The 25,015-nt window shown below is 38.5% G+C and overlaps 1 protein-coding gene across 6 annotated transcripts in view; it reads left to right on the forward strand.

The window, feature by feature from the left end:
* The first annotated feature begins 4,722 nt into the window (after positions 1-4,722).
* LOC121856797 (guanine nucleotide-binding protein G(I)/G(S)/G(T) subunit beta-1) overlaps positions 4,723-25,015 on the forward strand; it is a 62,687-nt gene continuing 42,394 nt past the window's right edge. For 2 of the 6 annotated variants that reach the window (XM_042352506.1, XM_042352510.1), the window contains exon 1: positions 4,723-4,899. The gene's annotated coding sequence lies outside the window, so the exon portion shown is untranslated. The other 4 variants (XM_042352508.1, XM_042352511.1, XM_042352507.1 and 1 more) reach the window with 3 other exon arrangements.

The following is a 25,015-nucleotide window of genomic DNA, read 5'->3' on the forward strand; positions in this document are numbered from 1 at the left end:
TCCCGGCATCCTTTCTGATGACGCTTCTGCGGTACATATCCTGTTTCAACACACCCAACACCATCTTTACGGTTGTTTGTCCCACTATCAGGCCCCATTATTTTATTTTCCCACAAGTACCACCACTGATGCTTCCACTCTGACCACCACTCCCACCAATAACAATGTGCCATTTTATTTTAATTTTAATTACATTCCATTTGTGCATTCAGAAGAATTATGCAGCCACCACAGAAGCATATCTGGCACAAAATAAATTTGGACTTAAACCAGTTTCAGTCTGAGTTAAGGTGCAATCTTAAGCTTGTCACCCTCTTATATCTTGTCCAGCTCATCTTCCTAGAGTTTTTTGAGGTGCTGTGTGTCTTTGATTAATTTTTTGTACTTTGATCAATATCCACATGGTTTTAGCTTAATAGAGATTCGCACGGTGAATGATCTTCGTAATTGACAATGTAGAAATGTACCTTACTGGTTGACTTGGTGCAAAAATGTCATTCCAAATTAACCTCAGAACGGCAATGAAACTCATAAAACCTTTCACAACACTGGATTGAAAGCGGTCATTATGTAACGCAACCTTCCCAGATCGCACTGCCACTACAGAGCTAAAACGTTAAAACTTTACCTCCTAGTCTGCATTCCTAGTTTACGACGAAAGGATAGGGTTAACACATGCCATTTTTTACAGGTTAAACTTTTTGGTTCCGATCTACAAAGGCTACGAGTCCTGAAATTTACTTCTTCCTTAATTATAACTCTCGACAGCTCCTAATCTTCCTTTAAAAGAAATCAAATGAATAATAACATTCCAATAACCTTATTTAAACTGGTGTCCAAACGTACCAAATAAAGTCTAGCATTAAATTATCATGAATTACTACTTATCGCCTTGTTATATTCTCTGCTTAACCTTGTCAGATTCGAGAGCTTAAAATGGCGGTCTGTTGAATATCTCGCGTTAGTTTGTGGAAAAGTTAAAAGGAAACTTATTTGAATCAGTTAGGATAGGATAGGTTAGGTTAGATTTGGTTTGGGTAAGGTTATGTTTGGATAGATAAGTGCTTATTACATACACAGATGTACTTTTATGTATTCATGTACTATATTTGATTTTATTACGGCTCATATTTGCCGCCAATTCTTAAGTGTGGATAAAATATGTATATTCCAGACTTAATATAGAAGACATGGGAATAACATTAAATGTTTTATGTTGATGTAAATATTGTATCTGCAGAATTATGCCGTACAATAATTTACTTAGATTCATAAAATCTGTAAAATACTCTACTGTACATCCTAACTCTACTGTACCTACAAATTTCATTTTTGTTTATGCATTGTGTAGTGTATTTATTAGTAAATCTTAATACTGTACTTCGTAAGGGTAAGATTACTAATTAGTATTTCACTCGTGTTTATACGAATAATTTACAAATGTAAGATAGTATTTTACATGAAACTTTGCCGTTGGTAAGCTGCTATGATTCCGTTTAAATAACCGCAGCAAGTTTAAGTCGTGGGTGAGTGGGCATGGTCAAGGCCCTCCAGGTGACGCAATCCCCTTAGCTCGAAAGCTTTGTCGGTCTCTGGGGTTTTATCTACACGTAGGCTTCTCTATTAAGTCTAGCATATAGCTAGATTGTTTTTTTTTAATAATTTACTAGCCTGGTTCTTATGTTTTTCATAACTTAAGATGATGCTTAAGAAATAAATTGAAGATTGCGTCACTCTTGCTTTCATTTGCTTGATATCAGACCCGGAGCTGCATATTTATGTGAAGCGAATGTCATAAGAAAACAAAAACAAAACATTGTACCTGCTATGTTACAATAACTATTGCAGAGGACATGAATAATGAAGTAAAAAAAAAAGATTTTTGAAAAAAATCTTTGCCAAAGGGACGCATCGAAATGCGTCTGAGGAGTGGTGGCATCAAGAGTGGATCCTTGGTTGGGATATCCCAAGTTATTTCCCGGGTCTACCACCTGCATCTTCCCTTCGACTTCGTGCACACATGTTCATCACATTATGACAGGTTTGCTATATTCCCTTAATGCTTATGATTTACAAGAAGGAATACTGTAAAGTGAACAAAAGTATTTGCTTTACTGTATTCTAGTGTGAAAATAATTGGTTTATTTTTATCTAGTTGATTATTATATTAGTATGATATATAGAATAATATATATAAAAGCTTGAAAATAATTCATGCAAGTTAATCTAATAAAAATTAAGTACAGTACGTATCATAATTGTTGCAGGATTCCAACCAGCATACTGTAGTCACGAAAATCGTGAGACTTTACATTCGGTATAACTAATACTCACGTTCTTAAAAAAAAACACGCTTTTAATGTTTTGATAATCTGTCAATGTTGATTAGTTTTAAGAATACTTTAGGTTCATATTATATAGTTATTTGTGGATTTATCGTCCAGTTTTGCATATTCTCTCAAAAGGGTATACTGTATTCGACTCCAGGTACGAATGTTTGACGTAATTGTTGGCGGGCTTTCCAAATTTGGATCATTTTATCACGTTTATTCACTGATTTGTGTGTAGTATTACAGATCGGTGACCGCAGTCCAGCAAAACACTTGAATTTCCTAAGAGCCTTGTCTGTCAATACTGCACGTTCTCTTAAATACATTAAATTGATCAACTAAAAAACCCCTTTTGCCCTGAGGTAATCTTACAGGTCTATCAAAGTTCTGAAAGGGTTTGTTTAATTTTTCTTCGGTACTTGATTGCTGGATTTAAGTCATAAGTACAAGGCTTTCTATTAACAACAAAGGAATAAACGCACACTTCGATAGCTAGAAAGAAATCAAGATAGTTGAATATTCATTAAAATCGTCGAAGATTCAATGTGTGTATAGGTAATGCTGATGTACGTTAAACTGATGCAGGTATACAAACAATGTATATGGACAGTACTTGTGATGTATAAACAATGATAAAGAAGCCAACAAAATTATTCCGTTATTCCCATACAAAAATTTATTAACACAAACAATCATGCGCACCCACATATCGAATCAAGTGCATTAGCACTTTATATAGAGGCGCACAAACTAAGGTCTTATTCCACTCCTGCACTGGGTTGTTGACCACAATCGAATGCATTGTAAGAAACATAGTTGAAGAAATACCATTAGGTTGTGGGTCGTTTGACCTGTGCCCGGGTGGGCTAATTCCCGTAAAAGTAATTCTGATCATAGTGAAAAATATAAGGTTTGTTTGTCGTATGCTGCAGTTTGAATACTAACTCGGTGTGTTATTGATCTATCGAGTAAAAAACGAAGGAAAGGGTTACTAATTATATTAATACAGACAACTAATCGAGAGGCAGCCAGTTAAAACTTGGTTGATTCGTCCTTTAATTTGACGTTAGTTTTAGCGCTTTTGCTCCAATGGAATACTGTAATTGTCGCTATGATTATATTTACGTTAAAGGTATAGATACGTTACATGATGGAAAATAAGGTCAAATATATATATATATATATATATATATATATATATATATATATAACCCGTGTGTGTATGAGATGAAAACAATGTCGATCTTCAGGTTACTGTTTTAAAGGATCCAACTCCATTCTACACCCACCAAAAACATTTTCTGATTACTCTTTGGTATTCGAACCCACTTTTGTTTTACCTATCACACCTAAGGCAGATTTACAAAAAGGCATTATTATCTTTATTTGCTATAGAAAATAATTGCAAAAATAACTCCATTCATTAAGATTTAAAACTTTTAACTTGTGTTACAAGATCTGGAAACTGGTTTTAAAACTGGCTGATCATCTAATTCCTCGTAGTTAGTTTTATCGTATTCATAATCAAAATCGCAGATATTAATTTTCCGAGCATTATGGAGATGTGCGGAATGTTGCTCACTTAAAAACTTGGGTGTATATATATATATATATATATATATATATATATATATATATATATATATATATATATGGATGGATAAACATAAGCTAATTTAAGATGGTATTTTAGAAAATTTAGATGACCAACTTTAACGTGTAAGTAATATATACTGTACAGGTTTCCTAGCAATATTGCGGTTCAAGATTATTCCTAGTTTAATACCATTGTATCATTTGAGATTAATCTTCAAGGTACAACGAGATAGCGGAAGTAAACCGTAAAGTAACATAGTAGAACACGTGACCACCAGTGGTTTACCTTAATCACCGGTAGTTGTTGCGTGTCAGTTTACATTGACGGTAGCAGTTTACCAGTTTCCTAATCTGTCATTTTTATAATCAAAGTACTTTTCTGCTTTTTATGTCAAGCGGTTATCCTTAAACTTTACTCTGTTTCATACACTATTCTCAAACTGCAGGGAAATCTATTACCGTTTTCTTTGATTATTTTGGTTATAACCATTTTCTTCAATGGAAGGGTGTGGTAATGCAGCAGGCCAAAGTTTTGTGGCGGGATAACACACATTCACCCACGTGTGGATAGGAAAATAATATAGAATTTAACATCCATTCCTGAAATACCTATACTTATTATTGATAAATTATAGGTAAATATTACAAATTGTTAAGCACATAGAAAAAGTTGTATGGGGGAATGGGTTTGTAGTAAGATAAGTATTAAAAATGTTTCCAGTTTGTGTTCTCGATACAGTAATGTGAAGCCGAGAGACGCCGAGCGCGGGCGACCCCGTCCGAGTGTGTGACGTCATCATTCCGCCACGGGGACTCCTCTACTGTGTGCACGGGCTGTACCCCACCTTTGCAAAATCATAATTAGAAAAGACAATATTCCTCAAAATTACAACTCAAATTCCACCGTGGAAAGCACAGAAACTTTGGATATATGTGTCCCTGACTAGTGTTGCACCCTGTGGATTTTCCTAGCGTAAGTAAAGTGAGATTGGTGGGTAAAATAAGAGCGTCTCCCCTCGGCTGGCACGAAGATCGATCGAAAACACAGGAGTGGTTTGGTGGAGTTGATGTTTTGATAGTGGTGGTGTGTTCGGCTGAGATCGTGGGCCGTATTAGAGTAGGTATGCTCGTAGATTCTGTCTCGTGTAAGCTTGTAGTCCAGTAATGTCCGTAGAAGGGTGTGAGGGTGTGTAGAAGGGCGACAGTGTTAGGTGAGGCGGGGGATGGCTGCCAGCAGAGGTTTGTTGTGTTGGTGGCGGGTGATCCAGCGGCCATGTTTCTACCCCAACTAGTGTCAAGTACCGCTGTAATTAAGGGTTTTGCGGCTTCCCGAGGCGCCCTAGTTCTCTCTCTCTCCTCGTAGAGGATATATATTGTGGCAGGTGTGTGTGTGGAAACGGCATTACAGTGCTGGAGAGTGATAGAAGGTGAAAAAATCTTGGTTGATGTGTGGCAGGTAGTGTGGGAGGGGCGGAGGTGAGCCTTCCACCTCATATACCTACTAAATACACTAATTACCCGTGACCTGTACATCAGGACACACTCCCAGCAGGGTCACCACGTTTATATCCTCATATTGTGCATATATAGTGATAGTTAGGTTGTGTACAACTGTGATTGACATTGATAGAAGCACTTCCCACAATTTAATAGATTTTTTTCTTCAATTTTGCAGTGTCAGTAATGTGGGCCTTGGTATACATATATTGGACATGTTATAATATTTAGGATATTTTTTAGTAAACTGAGAGTAAGTAATGTTGTTACACTTGCCTGGAATATTGATTTGAGTACATTGAAATGGGTCATATGCAAGTGTGGTTAGGCAAGTGACGATGAAAATAACTCAAATACTTGGACTTTCTGAATTATGAAGGAATATCTATGAAGTGAGACTAATATTTAAGTATATAAAGAGTAATAATGGTGGTGTGAGTATCCAGACAAATGTTAATTGAGGATGTTGGTCAAGAATTTGGTATCATCAGCCCTACTGACATATGCTTTTGAAACTGGACTGTATTTTGTCCTTGTTTTTGTGTTGATGTATTTTATGCCAAACAAGAGTTATTGTTTCATAAGAACAACATAGTGCGGCCTGAGAACAAAGTGCTTGCCTATGCTGTTGTGGACGGGGCTTATCGTAAGGCGTTGTATCACAGTTTTGGTCAAGACAACGGAATTGATTCATGATGTACACGATAATCAGATATACCGGCGGGATTAGGAAATGTTATGATACAGTACATGGGGTGTTGAGTCATTTGTTGTTACATGATAGTGTCAAAGGCTAATGAAGTGTCCTGCATTTAGGATTATTTTCAGCTTAAATTATAGTTTCAGGATGCCTCGATACCCAAAATCTTCATGGACTCTTTTCAAGGCTGACCTGGCTGGATCCAATCTAACTCGGCCAATGCTTTGCCTTTTGATTGGCCGTGTTAACAACAATTTTGAAATGTCTGTTAAACAAAAACCTAAAATGGGACAGAGTCTGGCATTATTCATTCCATAAAGTATTAGAAAAGTACCGGTATTTAGAACTGACCATTGGCTCTCGGTGTACTTTTATTAGGAGTCGGGTATGTATAGCCTGTGTGTAAATGAACCAAATGGTCTGAGTAATAATTTACCATACATTGACATGCAAACATGTGATTTAGAATATTAATTGTGCGATTATTAGGTTAATATGATTGTTATATATGATTGTGTTAGTAGTATTTATTGTCATTAAAGTTTTGTACAGATGCTGTATGGGTTGAGTATCAAATTAATTTACATAGGAACAGCCAGAAATTTTTTGTCAAAATTTGAAAGGTTAGGCTCTCAAAGGGTGCAATTAAATACTGTACTGTATCTGAGTTAGGAATACTGTAATCATCTTCCCTTTGATAACTTTAGTCTAACTTAACTTAAATATCTTGTAGACTGCATGCTATAGTAGCACTGTTAATTTAATATTTTGAGATCTGGCCTTTTTCCAAGTTTACGTTCGTTTCTCCGTATTTTTCATTAAAACGTCAAGGTGCACAGTCTCCTCCAAAAGTATAGTTAGATTTTCCGTCGCTACAATTTAAAACGTGAGACGAAATGCTTCGCTATGATCCCCAGTGCATCAATATAAGTTGTTATTCCTGCTTGCTAAATTTATGTGTACTGCACTGTTCGAAAACGTATACTGTATACTCGTTCAAGCTCACAGGTCGTGGATATAGAACTACCAGCCATTCAGAAACCGGTCGAGTAACATTGCCTCGAGTCACATTGACCCTATGGCTAACAATACTTTTTGGGGGACTGTACACATACTAGATACCACTAAAGAAAAACCCCTTGTGTCTGGACATGAACAAATAACCATTCCAACTTAAGCATCATTTGTCTTATGTTCTTTGTTTTTGTATTAAAACGTGTGTAACTTATATCAGCTGTCATTTTCTGCTAGATAGAAGAAATAGGGTGTATTATTTTACTTAAACTTATTATTAACTATTAGTTGGTCTTTTTATGAATATAAGGGTAAGGATGTAGTTGCTGGATGCACCATTAATGATGGCAGACAGGATGAACCACTCAAACCTAACCAAAGGATTTGATGGCAATTTGGTATGGTTGGTTAATTGTTTTTGTATTTATTGTTGCATCCAAAAACTACTGTCTTGTCTAAAACAGGACTAATATCAGAAATATCAATATCTTTAATCCTAGTTTTGAAGAAGGTAAAAATTAAGGAAATTTATTCTGCCAACACCAGCATACAACATTTGTAATGCAGTTCTTCATGCTGAATACAGTGATGATACTGAAAGTTTGGAGAAATGTATAATTATTGAGGTATGACCCTTTTCTACCTTGTCAATCTTGACTCCACCAAAGGTGGCCTAGAAGCAGAGGAAAAATGAGATTAAGAATAGACCTAAAATAACCTAATCTGGTCGTTGTACTAGAAAATCACTGTCCTAGTTATGGGCTCGTAAATTGGTGTTTGCGAAATAATTGCTAAATTAAATTTATATTTATAACGACCACATAAATTCTTTTAACGGGAATTTTTCATTTAGGCATATGTTTATTATTTTCATGAATTTTGAGTGGTTTAATTTCTCTTATGTTTTGGGGAAAAAATTTTCTTTGCTGTACTTTTGAATGTTTGGACACTTACCAGAGTGGGCCTTGTTTTTAAAAATAGAAAATTAGTTATTTAAAGTAAAAAAAAAAAAACAAGGAAAGGACAGATTGGACAGTGTTAGGTAACGAATGTGTTTTGGATTAGACAATAATGTGAATGCTGCTTGTGATACTAAATAAGATAAAACTTACCCAGTTAATACAGGTATGTATAGTACAATATACAGCAGCTCGATTACGATAGGGTTATGTTCCTGAAAACCATATCGTAAATTGATTTGTTTTTATCCAGTCTTTATCATTATAAATTGGGAGCTCTGTACCTCAGCAAAAAAAAACAGCACCGCTCCAGGACATTATAATGACACTTTGCAACACAACCTAGATATTTACTGTACTTGCATAAAAAGTGAAAATGCAGATTGTATATATGCAGACGACAAAAATTATTAACAAATGAAATTGCAATTTGTTTTTAATAATTGTCAAGTCTGTTGAGGTTGTCTTAAAACCATACTTGATGGCTGTTGTCTTTTCACCAGCCTCAGTTCACGTTAATATCTGAGGTGATGGCTTTGCGGAATCTTTAACCACTAGGGGCACAGTACAGTATTGCTACTGCTCATTTCACATGCTGGTTGCTTTCTTCACATCTCTCAATAGAATAAATTGCTTGGAGAATGGAAGAGATTGCCGGGATTGTTCTGTTGAAATGTGGAACCGGATTTCAAAGATGAGGTAGAGTTATAAAATATTTTGTTACAATATGCTGTAGCTGCTATAGCTAGTTAAACTGCTTGGAGCATAAGGTAACTTATCATATCTATATGTAAGGGGTAATTACATCCTTCGCTCCTCCTGTATAGTTTACCTACTGTAAACTACGTATTTCTTATTTATTTATTTATTTATTTATTTTTTATTTTTTTTTGCTTTTACTGTACTTCAGTATATACTGTACATTCCTATTGTCTTTGTCTTTGAAAGGGTTTGAATTATATGGAAACAAGAAGATATTAGTGTTCTAGAAAAGGATTTTGGGCGTTTTGAAACTGTACAAATTAATCTAGTGGTAAAAAGGTACAGTTTCGTTCAAGATTCTTCGAACACTGCTGGAGACAGCTGGCATCTCGAGGCCGTTTGTTTACTGTAGTACGTAGTATAATATACGAAACAACGAAGCCCAACCATTAATTAAGCAACGGGGAACTAAGTGTAACCAATCACCGATCACTTTACATTCATTCATAATTTTTTTTATACAACGGACTATAGTAAACAAATGGCCTTGAGTTGCCAGCTGTCTCCAGCAGTGTTCAAAGAATCTTGAACAAGACTTCCTTTAGCTAAAAATTATACTTTAATTTCAGTGTATTGTTTGTAAAAGGGGATATAGGTGACGGTCTTTTTGTTTTGAGGTACCATGTTGTTCAATGAGGAAAGTGACTTGTAACTTTAAAATATTTATCTTAAATGTATGGGTAGTAAAAAGTTATTGTACAAACTATTCGGTGCTTGGGACTACATCCCTAAGTGTGCGGGCTACATGTTGCTTTTAGTCAGTCAGAGATCACTTACTCAAGCTTTGATAATCCTTTTCTTCTTTTATCATTTTGATAAGGTTAACAAGATAAAGTAGATTACTCTGTGGGCGGGCAGCCAGGATAGCTAGCAGTTAGCGAGGGAAAGCCACCAAACCTCACACCCGCCTCCTCAACCTTCTTTCCTTCCCACACTCCTCTGCTCTCCCTCCATCTATGTAAGAAATAATTATGGAAGAAGGAATTAAATAGATAATAAAGTGATAAAACAACCTTATTTGTTAGAGGGAGGAGGATGGCTACATCTGCCTTTGTGTTTACATTGACCGCTGTAATGATGCATTACTTAACTGTTATCAGAAGGTAATTGTTATAGAGGAAAGAGTAAAGGAATAAAAGATAGAGCACAATGGGGAAATTTGGGGATTACGAGATGGCAAGTAACTGGGACAGGATTTGGCAGCCATATGTCTGAGACGCACTGTAGGAAAAAAGGAGTATATTATTAATGTTGTTTAAAAATGATATTCCTGAAATTGAAAATGGAATCATTTTTGTGCACGATTACTTCATATTATTGTTGGGGTATAGAGGGTGTTTTAGCTGTGAGTGTTCATTATATCTTGATATGGAGTGATAAGAAAAGATAACTTGGCACAGCTGTCACCGGTGTTGATAAGACAACTTTGTTCAGAACCAAATATAACATAAACTAACTCTAGTGAAAGTTGTTTAGTGAGTGGGCAGCCTTCAATATATCCTGTGTGTTGGGACTTTGTTTTTAGTGAAATTATTAATTTATGATGTACTTGTTTGATTTGTACTGACAGTCTTATCTTTCTCTTTCAGGTGAGTATAATTGTGGAGAGTCGAGGAACACGTGTGTTAGATAACTTGAGTCTGGTCTGTTTTCTCCTGGATGCCACCCTTGTTCCGGGAACCAGTCACCAGTGTTAAGTAATGTACAAGGATTCACTAAGTTTGTATTGGTACCTGGTAGTACTGTGTATAGTACTTATGTCTCAAGTTTGATTTTTTCTTCAAGAGTTCTCACATGTTGTATAAGGTATTAAATGGCCTTAAAAGAGGTGCATACTTGAAGAAAATATTTCCTAGATGCTTTGTAGTTAAAATATTGCAACTACAGTACTTGATGGTTTTGTAGGTGATGGGATTTGAATTTTATTTTTATTTTATTTTATTTTCTTTCCTTTCTTTAAACCATTGTACTATGCGGCTAACCCACGCTAGTGTGGAACGTGGCCAGAAAATGTTGTTGATGATTGAACCTTTATTCATGTTATTCTGACAGAAGGACAAGCTGCATTCACCATTTAAAAATCAACGTATTTGACCTACAAGTAGATGCTACACGTTGCCAATTACTATAGAGGGAATTTCAGCTGCTACTGTACTGTATAGCACCTCGTACGCTCTGCAGAAAATTTATTTCCTCATCTGATTTTGCTGTTGTCTTTTATTTCTTTAATCGGTTTCCATAACCTGAAATGAGATACAGAAAATTCTACTCCTACAACTTAAGGAAGCTTAATGATAATTTTAGGTGCCTTACATCTCGTGTGTTTTGGCATCCAGTTTATTATTTATCTTTAGAAAGTCACTGTTTTATCACCAGTCAAGACACACTTGGGGTGAGTATTAAAATTAGTAATAAATCAACATTACCTGCATAACTGATGCTGATTTTTATCATAAACATTGAAGATTTTACCAATACCTGTACCAGTGTTATGGGATTATGCTGTTTGTATAATTTGACAAGCTGTTTGCAAGTAATTATTTTACCCACAGCATATTTTCCTTGCTTTAACCTTTTCGCTGTGAGAGCCCAGTAGAGTGGTTCACAGTTGTGGCTGCTGTAATCCAGCAGACAGCCAAGGTTTTGGCATAAACTTTGAAAATTGTGAGACAAGTGATGCGGTTATTGACTGTGTCCCATAGGCTTCTAGGACCCCCACATCACCCCCATACTCCTAGCTGGAGGAAGTAATGTATGTTTGTGTTCATCTCCTAGTAACCCAGGACCATCCCCTTTGTGTGGTACAGGAGCTCTTTACCACATCTAAACCAAACTAGATACTGTACCTGTACATAATTTATTCTTTCATTTCCTTAAGCCTGCATGCTTACCTGTACTTCTGTAAGATGAAAATATGTTTTTTAAAAACTTTAATTTATTGTGAAAATTGTGCATTCGGTGCACAACAAATTTAGCACAATAAAAGCTGAGGGTTAGGAACATTCTCTGACTGTGAGTACAGTACAATATTGTGTACAGCTTAGTAAACCCAGTGATTCGAGGAATGAAAATTTTGAATGCTAGAACATTTAAGAAAAAACTTCGGGGAACTGTGTATGTAGTTATAATATTCCTAATTTTAAAATTTGTACATTAAACCTTTATGGTAATATTATTACTGTATTGTGATTACATAATGTTTTGACAGTTGTTAAAATGCTAGTACAAGTCCTGTATTTGGCTCATTTTTTCCCAATAACATTGCATATACGTAATGTATTACAGTACTGTTGCTGTAGTTGTCTTCAATAATTTTATTAGTGCCAGAATTTGTATTGACAACAGCATCTGCATCAACACCTAGGGTCAGTTTTACATCATGGAGGAGGTCCCTTTTGCTTGGTTATTACTTATATACTGTACCGTGTTCTTTGTCTGTCAATTTTTATAATACTGGTATCTGTATTAAATTGCAGTCTATATCATCATAAAAGAACTGAGTAGTATGTTAAAGAGGTATTAAGTGCTTATCTATGATACTGAAATTGGTATGATCTTGAAAAATTTCAGTACAGGTATGTAATTATCTGACTGTGTAGACCTTTATGGTCCAGTAATCTCAGACATTGTACAGTAATTCTTCATCAACTGTGGGTTTACCAACCACGGGTTTTGATTCCACGTTTTGTGTTTTATGCCATTTTACCAACTGAAGTATATCTTGTTTAAATAATTAGCGAGTTTTCACAGCCACCGCAGGAGATATCTAGGTGGCTCAAGTGACACCTTATCGCACTACTACATCCACGTTATCGTCCCTCTAACATTTTGAAATCAATTTGAATTTTTTTTTTCATCCTTCATATTATCCTGGCAATTATTATCACTTAACCCCTTCACTAAGGGGAAACCACTTTTGGTATTTTATTTGGCTAACACCTGACAGTTTTGTTCAGCAGAGAGGGGGCCTGTATGCACAAATCATTTGTACTCGGGTAGAAGCAACACCCCTTGTCACCATTACTCAAGGTATTATACCTATGCTGTGTATTATACCTATGCTGTATTGATAGAATACATTTTATATACCGTAAGTTGTGGCGTATGAGTCGACATTTTAAGCTTGAAAAAATCTCTCCAAAACCAGAGGTCGACTTATATGCCGAGTATACAATGTGAAGCTTTACCAGAGTGGTAAACAGGTGGAACAGCATTGCCTAACACTTTCTGTGCATCACTTAGCGTAACTCCCGTGGCCTGCCGCTAATATTTCCTACTGAAATTCATGTTTGGTAAACTTATTTAACATTGAGATTATAATAAAATGGTAAATTCCAGTATAATTAAACGAACACAACGCCACACGCCATTTCCAACAGCTGATGCACAGTAAACAATCGATCAGAACGTCACTAAACCCAGGCGGCCGGCCAGACAACTACCCAGTACTACGATATGGTGCCATCTGCACAATTTTATGATAATGCTATAGATTGTGAATTCACATACACTACAGGGGTAATGACAGTTTAATGATACATAATGGCAGTTTATTGAATATACACAATGAAATTATTACTGTATCTATATGGTTTAGTAAATTGCCATGTAGGCTTGTTCAGTATATGGGGGGGGTCAATGAGCGGATGACAGTCTAAGTCTAAGCTGTGTGCCGACAGTGTAACGGACCCATAGTTTCGCAACTGGCTGCGGCACCACTGGCAGTTTGTTTACACCAGCTGATGCAAATGGCGGATCGTAAGCCAGGTGTACCATAATGTTTTACTATCATACCGTATATAGCGGTACTTTCAAGGTACTATACTGGTATGCTGTGCAAACAATTAATGTTTTATTGGAGGTGCTGATTTTGGCTTGGTGTTTACCAGAGTTCTTATGAAGATAATTTACTGAAGATTTTTAGCTGTTGCTTGCTGTCCTATGTAGATCCTGTTGCCCACTTCCCTTTTTGTATGAACTATATAATAAATATACAGTACTGTATATCAAATATTGAAAGGTATTACGGTAAGTGTCGATGAAAGTGGCGTGGCCTTATTGCACACTTTTGCCAATGTTGGGGACGGGGGTTAATTTATACGACGAGTATAGGCCTAAACCTGAATTTTGAACTAAAAATCTTGAGGTCGACTTATACGACGCAATTTAAGGTAATATAAATACTTGTATAATAATAAATTGAAGAAAATTAATTCATTTGTGATGTTATAATGGTTTTGTATATGATGAATTATTTAAACATATTTGATGAGTAATGACTGTGTTGTACAGTACATATTCTGTGTTCTGAAGATTTTACATTTACTGGGGTATTTATTTTAATATAAAGTTAGATTAAAGTATGAGAAGAAATCAGTAATGAAAAAAAAAACTAAGACTAGAGTTACAACCACACGTGCACGTGTTTTCAGATAAATGAGGATAAAATTTTTTATGCATATTTGCATTGCTGGGAGGACCCCCAAGCTCTTTACAGTAATTGCCGTTAGACCTGCTCTTGCAAACTTTGGGAGAATTCTAGAACACATCAGTAATCTTCCAGTTAGTGAGATTGCTGTACTGTACAGTACTACAGCACTTGCAATTATATCAACTTCCTCCAGTGCTCATTAACCCTCTCACACACAAAAAAAGTTTTTAAGTTTCCATGACTGCTACAAGAGTCAAAGGGTCACTCGTGTGAGGTTTGGTCATCTTGTTCTGCGGCCAGTTTATCATGCAAGATGTAGTTTTTTGCACGATTTATTCATCCTTGGCTTCTTTATTCTATTGGCTTTAAGAAGGCATGTAACATTTAATAATATATATAAAAAATTATAGTGATACACTGTACAGTATTGTATTGTGCAAGAATTACCGGCTGAATTTAAAATACGCTGTACTAGTGGGATATACGGTAGTTCCTCCAAGTTGAGCTATACCCCACAAATAAGATTATCATTATACCTGTACAGTATCTGTATAACTACTGATTGCCATCAGTGAAATTGTATTCAAGGATAGTGGACAGAGAACACTAGGCAAATACTTTGCTATTTGTTGTTTCCTTTATGTAGTCACTGTATACAATAGACATAGTATTGTAATACTGTAGTGACTAAAAAGTTATGATGTTTTTTACGTAATTATATTTACATTTAAATATTTTCTTACTGGAAGGTGTGTTCTCAATAATATAAATCCCCTCCAGTCTCAAGCAGCTCAGCTTCTCAATGTTCTAGTGTATACTGTAGTATACTATATGAAATACTGTACCCTGTATAATATAGAGGTGTGTTTGGTCTCACTCTCATTGTTTGATAACATCTAATTTTACCTTGAGCATGACACTCCTTTGCTGTTTCTTGATACAGTGTGTTTGGCAAAGCATTGGAGAATCTTTTTGCACTCATTTTACATGATTTGGGGATTTTACGAAAAAATAACTACAGTACATACCCTGTTCAAAGTGTGTGCCAATAACAGTCTGCCATCTTACACACTGTACAGTATAGCACATAAAGAAGGTTCTTGTTGTTTCCTGCTCTACTGGAAGTAAATCACACGGTGGTTTAAATATTTACTTACAGTAGCATTGTGGTAAGATGGATCACTTTCCGATAATGGAATATTTTGGTCATAAAAATGATTTCTGGTACAGTAAATTAAAAATGTGGTTTTCAAATTTATATTATATGAGGACTACTGTAATATACTGTATTCATATTATCCCTTTCTGTGACTCCTTTAATTTGTCTTTTTCTGTATTAGTTGTATCACCTTAATCAGCTTTCCATTATGGTACTTTTTTTATTATTATTATTCATTTATTTCTCATTCAGTTCACTCTCATAATTCTCATTTACCCAATAAGAAATCCATCACATACATTGTCAGATATTTATAGACAGTTGCCTGACTTTAGGGCGTTATCGTTACTCGCCAGAGAGCTCGTCCCAGGCTTAGTGGCTCCTTATTGTTAGCTGAACTATATTTAAAGGGAAACAAATACGTAGCTACTGTACTGTCAACGCCCGGTTATTGTTGTCTGGTTATGTTGTTGTGCGTCACTCGGCAACCTTAACAGACTCGCCTTTCCGTCTTGTCAATTCAATCTGCGAGCTGTTGTTGTTGCCAGCCATTTGATGTTTGGTAACGTAGCCGGGGCGGGGACCTTTCTTGATGCTGTACATCTTAAGGTCAGTCCCCATCATTTTCCCCTCCTGATAATTTGCACACACACTCACACATTTTTATTTATTTTATGTAATAATTGTTTGAATATATTTGGGCCCGGGGCAAAGGTTATACTGATTGTAATGGTGACTAAGAATGACGGGTACAGTTGTAACAGTATCCCATCTTCACATAGTCCTGTGTTATCCATGATTTAGCTGCTATATTTCAAGAGGTGAATGTAAAATGTATAATTTAGGTGGGGGAAACTAGAGTCCTTATGAAATTGGTCAGATGTTTACTAACACAGACTGTACAGTATATTGAGATTGGTGGATGGAACAATGTTTTCAAAGTACTGTACTGTAGAATGGCAATACAAGGGTGTGCAGACCTCTAGATTCCCTCAGCAAAATGAAGAATGCACTTAAAAGTCTAGTAAATATGATAGGCATTGGGTATTTTATTAGTTCATCTGCTTTGGAAGAAAACAAAGAGCTATTGTCATCACCCTGGCTAGTATTGGTATCATTGTTGTCCCGTTAAGTTTTTGCATTTTACTCAATGGCCTTAAACAGACAAACCATTGCATCTACTTGTGTTGCCCCTGTACTGTACTTGCTCTCACACTGATCAACATAGAAATGGACTTAAAGAAGATTGATATATTCTTCACATTCATGGTTCAATTAATAATTAATTTGAAAGTGAGTATATTTTGGGGTGATTGGAATACTGGATGTATATGGCTCAGAAAAGTTAGAAATATTAGGGTGTTTGATACATTATAGTTTTATAAATCTTTGCTTGGCTTTCTTAGATCTAAATCTGTAAATATTTGTGTTCATTTTACTCGTATAGATTCACTTTATTTGTATTGTAGTTTCACTTTACTCGTATTATAGATTCACTTTACTCGTATAATTGATTCACTTTACTCGTATAATAGATTCACTTTATTTGTATTATAGTTTCACTTTACTCGTATTGTAGATTCACTTTACCCGTATAGATTCACTTTACTCGTATTATAAATTCACTTAACTCGTATAGATTCACTTTATTAGTATTATAGATTCACTTTATTTGTATTATAGTTTCACTTTACTCGTATTGTAGATTCACTTTACCCGTATAGATTCACTTTACTCGTATTATAAATTCACTTAACTCGTATAGATTCACTTTATTAGTATTATAGATTCACTTTATTTGTATTATAGTTTCACTTTACTCGTATTGTAGATTCACTTTACTTATATAGATTCACTTTACTCGTATTATAAATTCACTTAACTCGTATAGATTCACTTTATTAGTATTATAGATTCACTTTATTTGTATTATAGATTCACTTTACCCGTATTATAGATTCACTTTACCCGTATAGATTCACTTTACTTGTATTATAAATTCACTTAACTCGTATAGATTCACTTTATTCATATAGATTCACTTTACTCGTATTATAGATTCACTTTATTCATATAGATTCACTTTATTCATATAGATTCACTTTACTCGTATTATTGATTCACTTTACTCGTATAGATTCACTTTATTCATGTAGATTCACTTTACTCGTATTATAGATTCACTTTACTCGTATAGATTCACTTTATTAGTATTATAGATTCACTTTACTCATATAGATTCACTTTATTCATATTATAGATTCACTTTACTCGTATTATAAATTCACTTTACTCGTATAGATTCACTTTATTTGTATTATAGATTCACTTTACTCGTATAGATTCACTTTATTCTGTACATAATAACTGTCTTGGGTGTTCATAATTACACAAGTTAGGTTGAGAAGTCATCAGTGTGTGTGTGTACTGTGTGATGCCTGTAGCTGCTGCTGTTTTGTATTTATTATTGAATTGTGTCTCATAAGAATAACTACAGGGCTAAGATTCATCAGTAATGTTTAACTGTTTTAGAAGTGGTTTTTAGGTACAGTACTTTCATCTTATGTAGCATTGTTCCCTACTCATTGGGTTAGCATTAATTATTTGCCATGAAAATTTGTGTTTTGTGTGCTTGAATGACTGAAGAGCTTATTATTGATTTGTTTTTGAGAGAGGGTGTGTTACAAATAGAAAATTTTGACATGTGAAGTTATGTGTGAACCAGATTAGGGGCATTTTGCAAAGGGATGATCATAGGTGAATATACTTGGTAAAGTAACAAGAATGACTGAAGAGAGAGTGCACAGTACTATGTTAGCTCTTGGATTAAGGCCACCCAGCATTTAGTGAAAGTGTTGAATAAATTATCCCGTGTTCTGTTACAAAATATACCTCTGTCATAGCCTGTGGCAGAGCTACATAGGGTTACCTCCCATGTATGTGTGGTGGTACCATACAGTGGTGATACTCTGTGTGATAAAATGAACTTCAACTTACTATTTTGTGTGAGTATAGTTTTCAACCTAACCTAACGGCTGTGACTTGTGGTAAATTCGTTGTGCATCGTATACGCAAATATGAAAAAGGTTCTTAGACATATTTTCATCTTACAGAAGTACAGGTAAGCATGCAGGCTAAAGGTAAATGAAAATAAATTATATACAGGTACAGTATCTAGTTTGGTTTAGATGTGGTAAAGAGCTCCTGTACCACACAAAGGGGATGGTCCTGGGTTACTAGGAGATGAACACAAACATACATTACTTCCTCCATGACGTGTGTGTGCTAGGCCTATGGGACACAGTCTACAAATGTATTAATTATGCAAAAAATTAAAAATTGACACCAAAGTCATGGCAGTCTGCTGGTGTGATTATAACAGACTAGATGGTGCACCACTGTATTGGCTTTATGTAGTTATAGGGATACAGCACCATCAGAGGTGTCAACCTTGTACACCTCTTCCCTGTACTGCTCACTAGGTGTACTCCCTACTGGGTGTTGGGTTAGGTTAGGGAAAGATAAGATGTGTAATGACTCCCCACAATGGATTGATTTATGTGGCTGTATGCAATGATAGCTGTAGCAGGTAATGTATGGGTAGGAGGGGCTGTAAGCAGGTAATGTATGGGTAGGGGTGATGTATGAGGAAGTGGTAGGGGCAGTGTATGAGGCAGCAGGTTAAATATGGGTCTCACAAGGTAAACAAAAACACCCAGGGTCAAATTAGTCTCCCAGGCTGGAAATGGGGAAAGTTATGCTATGTTCTACCTATTGCTTTCACATTTGTTTTTACTTGGTTTTCCTTAGGCCATTATTATTCTTGAGCCCGAGGTCGAAATTCCGCGCCAGGGAGAGGTGTTGTGGGGGGCTGGTATGTAGGTAGTTACGACGTGAGCGCTACCGTGGAGAGGGAGGATTGGGGTGGCCGTCACTAGTATCCCTAGATCCTGAGGGCTGGCTTGTTAACCGCATTCCAGGAGGTAGAGGTGGTGGAGGTACCTGCCTTTCCTCCACCAGCCCAAACCCTCTATTGTTGAGACTGCTTGGTCTTCCTGCTGGCGTAAAGGCGTCAGCTGTTCACCTGTTATCTTGATTAATCAGGATTTAAGGTGGGTATTGATGGTCGCCGTTATGTGGTCAGGTTACACCCGTGAGCGTCATTATTATAGCAGGAGGGAGAAAGCTTGGGATATGGTGGTTGGTAGTGGCAACACTGGCAAGTCCCCCGGGCGGTGCCAAGCCCCGAAAATGGTGTAATTGGTCTATCTCTGAGAGAATGCTACTCTTCTCCTGTCAGTCCTGTCTACTCTCTTCATTCATACCGCGACTTTTGTTTAGAAACTGTATTTGGCTAACCAGACCTCGTCACACTACTTGGAGACAACAATGGCTGACAATATAATCATATACTTCTACATAGAACAACCTGTAGTGAGTGGATAAGTCTGTAGTTGAGGTCAGCTGGAGACCAGGTACAGCTGGTCAGGAAGTGAACACATTCTTGCCATGCTTCATACACTTGGGAGTCTCAAGTTTGTTGTGTATAATACTTCACCTTGAACCTCATGATGCCCAATACATTACTGTGGGTGATATTATAATGGTGTAAGCGTCGTGTGACAACTGTAAGTCAATATTTACCCTCCGTTTCTCGGGACCTTAGCTGACACTCGCCTTCCTTGTGGTGTCTGTCCCTCCCTCATACACCTGTTCCTGCAGCTCCTGGTCATTCACCGTTTCTAACCATCTTCCATTCTCTCACAAACTTCCCTACGGTACACATTTAGTTCCTTTAGGCGTCTTCCTCACCCTGCCATAGCACTGATAGACTCATGAACCGAGGTGAGGCGAGAAAGTGAGGGTGGCTAATTATGAAACAGGTAGTTGCTGAGGAATGTTGACCAACAGGTTGACTGCTTCAGTTAATTCATACCTTCTTCAGTGTGAGGGGAAAGCTTGTTGACGCGGGTGTGTTTTTGTTACTACCTCAGCCGTCTTCACCGTGGCTGAATTATGTTTCTCGGAAGCTTGATACATCATTGTGACACCCCTCTGTGCTCTCTGCTAACTTTAGGTTCGCTATCATTCTTCTGGTTAAACTATCCTCAAATGTCCACTCACTCAGTTTTCGAGGAATAACAACAGTATATTGTAAAACCGATTTATAGTGATTTTTTTATATATAAATACTGTAGTTAAATGTGATTTTTTTGCCATATATAAAACAGTTAATGCTATTCGTCATTGAAGGTCATTACGTCAGTGTGCTCTTAAGTTTCGTAGTGAGGGAGGCTGGCTGAATCTGGTAAGGGGATACTGAAATAGAAATGCTTCAAAAACTTCAATATTGACTTTTGAAGTGTTGAACATTTGTTGACTGCGACGCTGTGGGTATGACACTCTTTTCTACTCGGTGCCAGCAACCTAAAAATGATAGCATGGTTTCTCTGGATTCTCTGGCATACATTCCTGTTTTCCGGGAACAATGGTCGTTTTGATTCTCGCTGGAATGTTGAGAAGCGTCTCGCCCTTCACCCCCCACAGTGAAGGGGCTCTCATGCCTTGACACATCCCCCCTCCCCACCCTATCCTACCTATCCTTAGAGGACTACCCCCTACCCTATCCTGTTTTATCTCGCCCATCATGCCGCTCCTCAGTTCCTCACTCCTTTTAAGGTGATAAAAACATTGGTGATTGTTATTTTTTTGGGGTGGGTGGTTCACTATGCGGAAGTTGGATATTAGGGACCCCTGGGGGTGTCTGTCCATGATGTTCTTGGTTTGGTTTTTGTGAACAAACCCGAATTACTGGCAAGATGGAGGCTGTGTTAAGAGTATGGTATTGTCTGCTTCATTGGAATGTTTTCTTTTCACGTGGTTAATGTGAATAATTGGTTTTCTCTCCTCCTTCCTCCCTCTCGCTTATGTGTACATTGTTCACAGCTTGTTATACGTGTTTTAACTGTACAAGTGATGTGTAACGTGTCACTTTGGTCAGTATTATTGTAGTTTCCTGCTTGAAGGAGGAAGGTGTTTTTGTCTCGACGTGAAACAATGAAACCACGCGGCGGGAATGTGTCCGGCGTCGTTCTTGTGGGCCTGGGTGTGTTCTTGAAGCAGAATAAGGCCTCTTTTAAATTCAATTATAATGAAACTTATCTGGAATGTTCTTAGAAGGTCTCGGGTATATTAGATTGCCCACGAGGGGGCTAGTTCGTTTGTACGTACGTCATTACGTGTGTCAGTCAGTCGCGGAGGTGAGATGAGAGGTGAAAAATTTGCCTCAAGATAGCACACACATGATGTTCCTTTGTTTTAATAATCATGATATTTGGTGTAATATAAGTTATGGTGGAGACTTCTAAGCTGCACTGTAGTATTTAAAGTGATGCTTTCTTTATAAACTGGCACAACATGTACAGTATTGTTATCTCCGCCCTGTTACATAACGGGAAGTCGCCCTTCACCCTAAAACGTTGTACAGTACAGTACACTTGGCTCGCTCTCACGGTGTGTACTTCCTCCCGTTAGGATGTTTTCTAATTATAAAACGTCTAGTCCCCTCCCCCCGTTTAGGATAGTATCATAGGATAAGACCTGGGGTTTCTTCTCTGTGGAAGGATGGTGTCATAAGGTGGGGCGTCGTCAGCTCCACTGTGCTCACCCCAGGTGCTCTCGAGTATCCAGCGTAAGTAGTGACCCTTCCCCTCCATAAATACCAGCTCCTTCACCGCCCTCCTCTTGCTGCCCGCCACCACCCTCATGCACTACGGCTGCCACTGCCACACCAACAAGGCCGCATCCTTTTACCTTTAAGATATCCCCAGATCGACGCCATGATCGTAGCTAGTAACTCATGCTGAAACGAGATGCGTCACACGGCACCGGAGACGCTCCCTCAACACACTTGTTTCACACTTGAGTGATAAAGGTGTATCATGTTGCCCCCCCCCCCTTCCTCCTCGGTTACACCTCCTCCTTGACCCGTCCATCACGTGTTACTCCCTCCCTTCCACCCATCCTTAGCTCTCCCTCACACCCTTGATTTACCGTTAGTTTGTTCTCAGTTTTATAATATGTATTAAAAAAATGTTTGCGGCGCTTGGCTGACGTCGTAATGTAAAACACGAACAATTAAATGAGGAAGGAAAACACCCAGCGCGTGTTTAGTGCCCGTGTGGCAAACTGTAGGGGGGTGGGGGATATGCAGGCAGGGTAAGGTGATGTTTTGGGTGGGAAAGAATGCACACTGCAACACAACACTGAATTCGCGCAAGAGACCACACCCCGCGTTTGGTGTTAGACATCTTGTTAACGTGGGCAAGGACACCGAACACCAAGGAAACTAGATAAAGGTCAGCTAAGGTCAAGGGGGTACGGAATTGGTCTTACAGGGGAAGGGTGGGTAGAAGGTCACGCGGGACTATGACCTTTTTTTGTAGGATGTAGCGTGTGGGGGCAGATCTCGGTATACCGGGGGTCGTTATCTGTTTTTAGTCATATCCTACCCAGCATCTCGCCGAGTTTTAACATAATACGCCATGCATTTTAAAGTCTGTTGTCCCTCCTCTAACCTAACCCGACTTAAAACACAACTCTGCTAATATTATTTTTTGATGCGTAATCTATCTGTTTCCTAACTTAACTTTACTTAATGTATTCAATCTTTAGCTTCCTTTACTTCACCTACTCTAACCACACTAGACTTTACCCTACCTAACCTAGCCATCTGTTATCATAGTAGAACCTAACCTTACATCTGACCTCTTCATAGTAGTTAAAGTGCCTTGTGTCTTGTGCTTAACAGTTGTTCATTACTGTATTTAAAACTGGTGTGGATACATAAACGTTTTAAACACACACACACAGACAACCATCATTAGACCATTATAACTTGGAACACCTTTGGCCGGAGTGGATTGAAACTTAACATGTGGACGAACACCAGATCTCTCGAGTCTAATATCAAGTCGTCTTATTTCTCATCATATGTTAAGGAGTTAGAGGAAGTTTATGTCACCTGTAGGGAGACTGGGGGGACTCTTGTGGCTAGTTTCTTAATGCCTTGGTGGGGGTTTGTGTATGTTTGTGGTCTAGTCGACGTATGTGTTTGGTTTTTCCTTGTGATTTTTTTAATGGTGTTTGCTTGGGTTTTTGCGGCGCTAAAAGTGTGTATGGGGAATGTTTTTTTTTGTTTTGTATGTGTGTTTTTGTATGTTATGCATGTGTATTTCTGTACGTGTGTGATTTAAGTGTATTTGTGTACTTGCATGCGTTTGTACGGGTTTTGTATTTTAAGTGCATTTGTGTGTGCGCGCTCTCACTTGCATTTTGTATGTGTGTCCTTTGTAAGTGTGTGTGTGTGTATGTATGTATACTGTACTATACGCTTGCATTTGTGGGTATAGCACTGTATATCTGTTTATGTACAGTATTTTATTTTATTAAGCTCATTTGTATGTGTTTGTATCTTGTATTTAAGTACACATATCTGCGTTTGAGAGAGAGAGATTGAGATTCTCCAGAGTGAGAAGGGTGAGTGGTCCACCATGATGGGTGTGTGTGAGGTACCAGCAGGAGGGAGGGAGGGCCGGGCAGGAGTAGGGTGGTTGTGGTGCCACAGGCTGTCGTGGCCTGCCTACTGTGTCTGGCGTTTTCTCGTGTGATCTCTTGGTGAGGATGGGCGTGCGGGCGGGCGTGAGTGCGTGTGGTGGCTGTGGCAGGTGTGTATGGGTCGATGCGTGCGTGGTGTTGCGTGCGTTTGTGCGTGGTGCGGGCGTGGCGGGGAAGTGCGGCTGCGCGAGGGGTAGCTGCGCGACGGGCCACGCGCCTCACTCAGTCGCTTTCTGGACTTGGTGCTGAGTGGGTGGTCTGCGCCGCACTACCTGCCAGGTCAAGTCGGGACCGGAGCGCGCAGTGCTAGTGTTGGTGCCGCAGTGCACAGTGTCAGTGCTTGCACGCCCACAACGCCTTCTTGCCTTCTACCCCAGCCCTCACACTCGCCACGCAGCAGCAGAAGCAGCCGCAGGAGCGCAGCCGCCGCCCCTCAAACAAGCCGCCCTGCACCATCGCCATCTTGAGCCGCCGCACACCCCTCCACCACCATCACCTCCCTCGCTGCTGCTGCTACTGCTGCTGCTGCTGCTGCCAGTGTGGGCACCGTGCCTTGCTGCTGCAGCCCTGCCTGCTGTGGCCACCTAGAATCGCTGTTGATCTGCTGGTTGTTTAGGTGGTGGCCCAATATGGCCCTGCAGTAGGTGGGTGGTTGGCCACAGTGTGCCCGTGGTGTCGCGCCCCCAGCACGGCTCACGCCCGCCCCCGAGTGTGTGTGCCGCCCGCGGCCGCCCGCGCCCCGGGATCCTGGGGGACCAGCATGAGAGCGCCTCCCCTGCTGCCCCTGTGACCTCACTCATCAGCTACCACTGCCTTCACTCCCTTGGGTAAGCCTCAGCTGCAACACCCGCCACCTCGCCCCGGTACCCTGTCATCACCCACCCATCCACCCACCGCCCGCCGCTCCTGCCGCCGCCCTCATGTTGTCTGCTACACAGACCCTCCCCGCCC

The sequence above is a fragment of the Homarus americanus genome, unplaced genomic scaffold (genome assembly GCF_018991925.1).
Source record: "Homarus americanus isolate GMGI-L3 unplaced genomic scaffold, GMGI_Hamer_2.0 scaffold43075, whole genome shotgun sequence".
NCBI lineage: Eukaryota > Metazoa > Arthropoda > Malacostraca > Decapoda > Nephropidae > Homarus > Homarus americanus.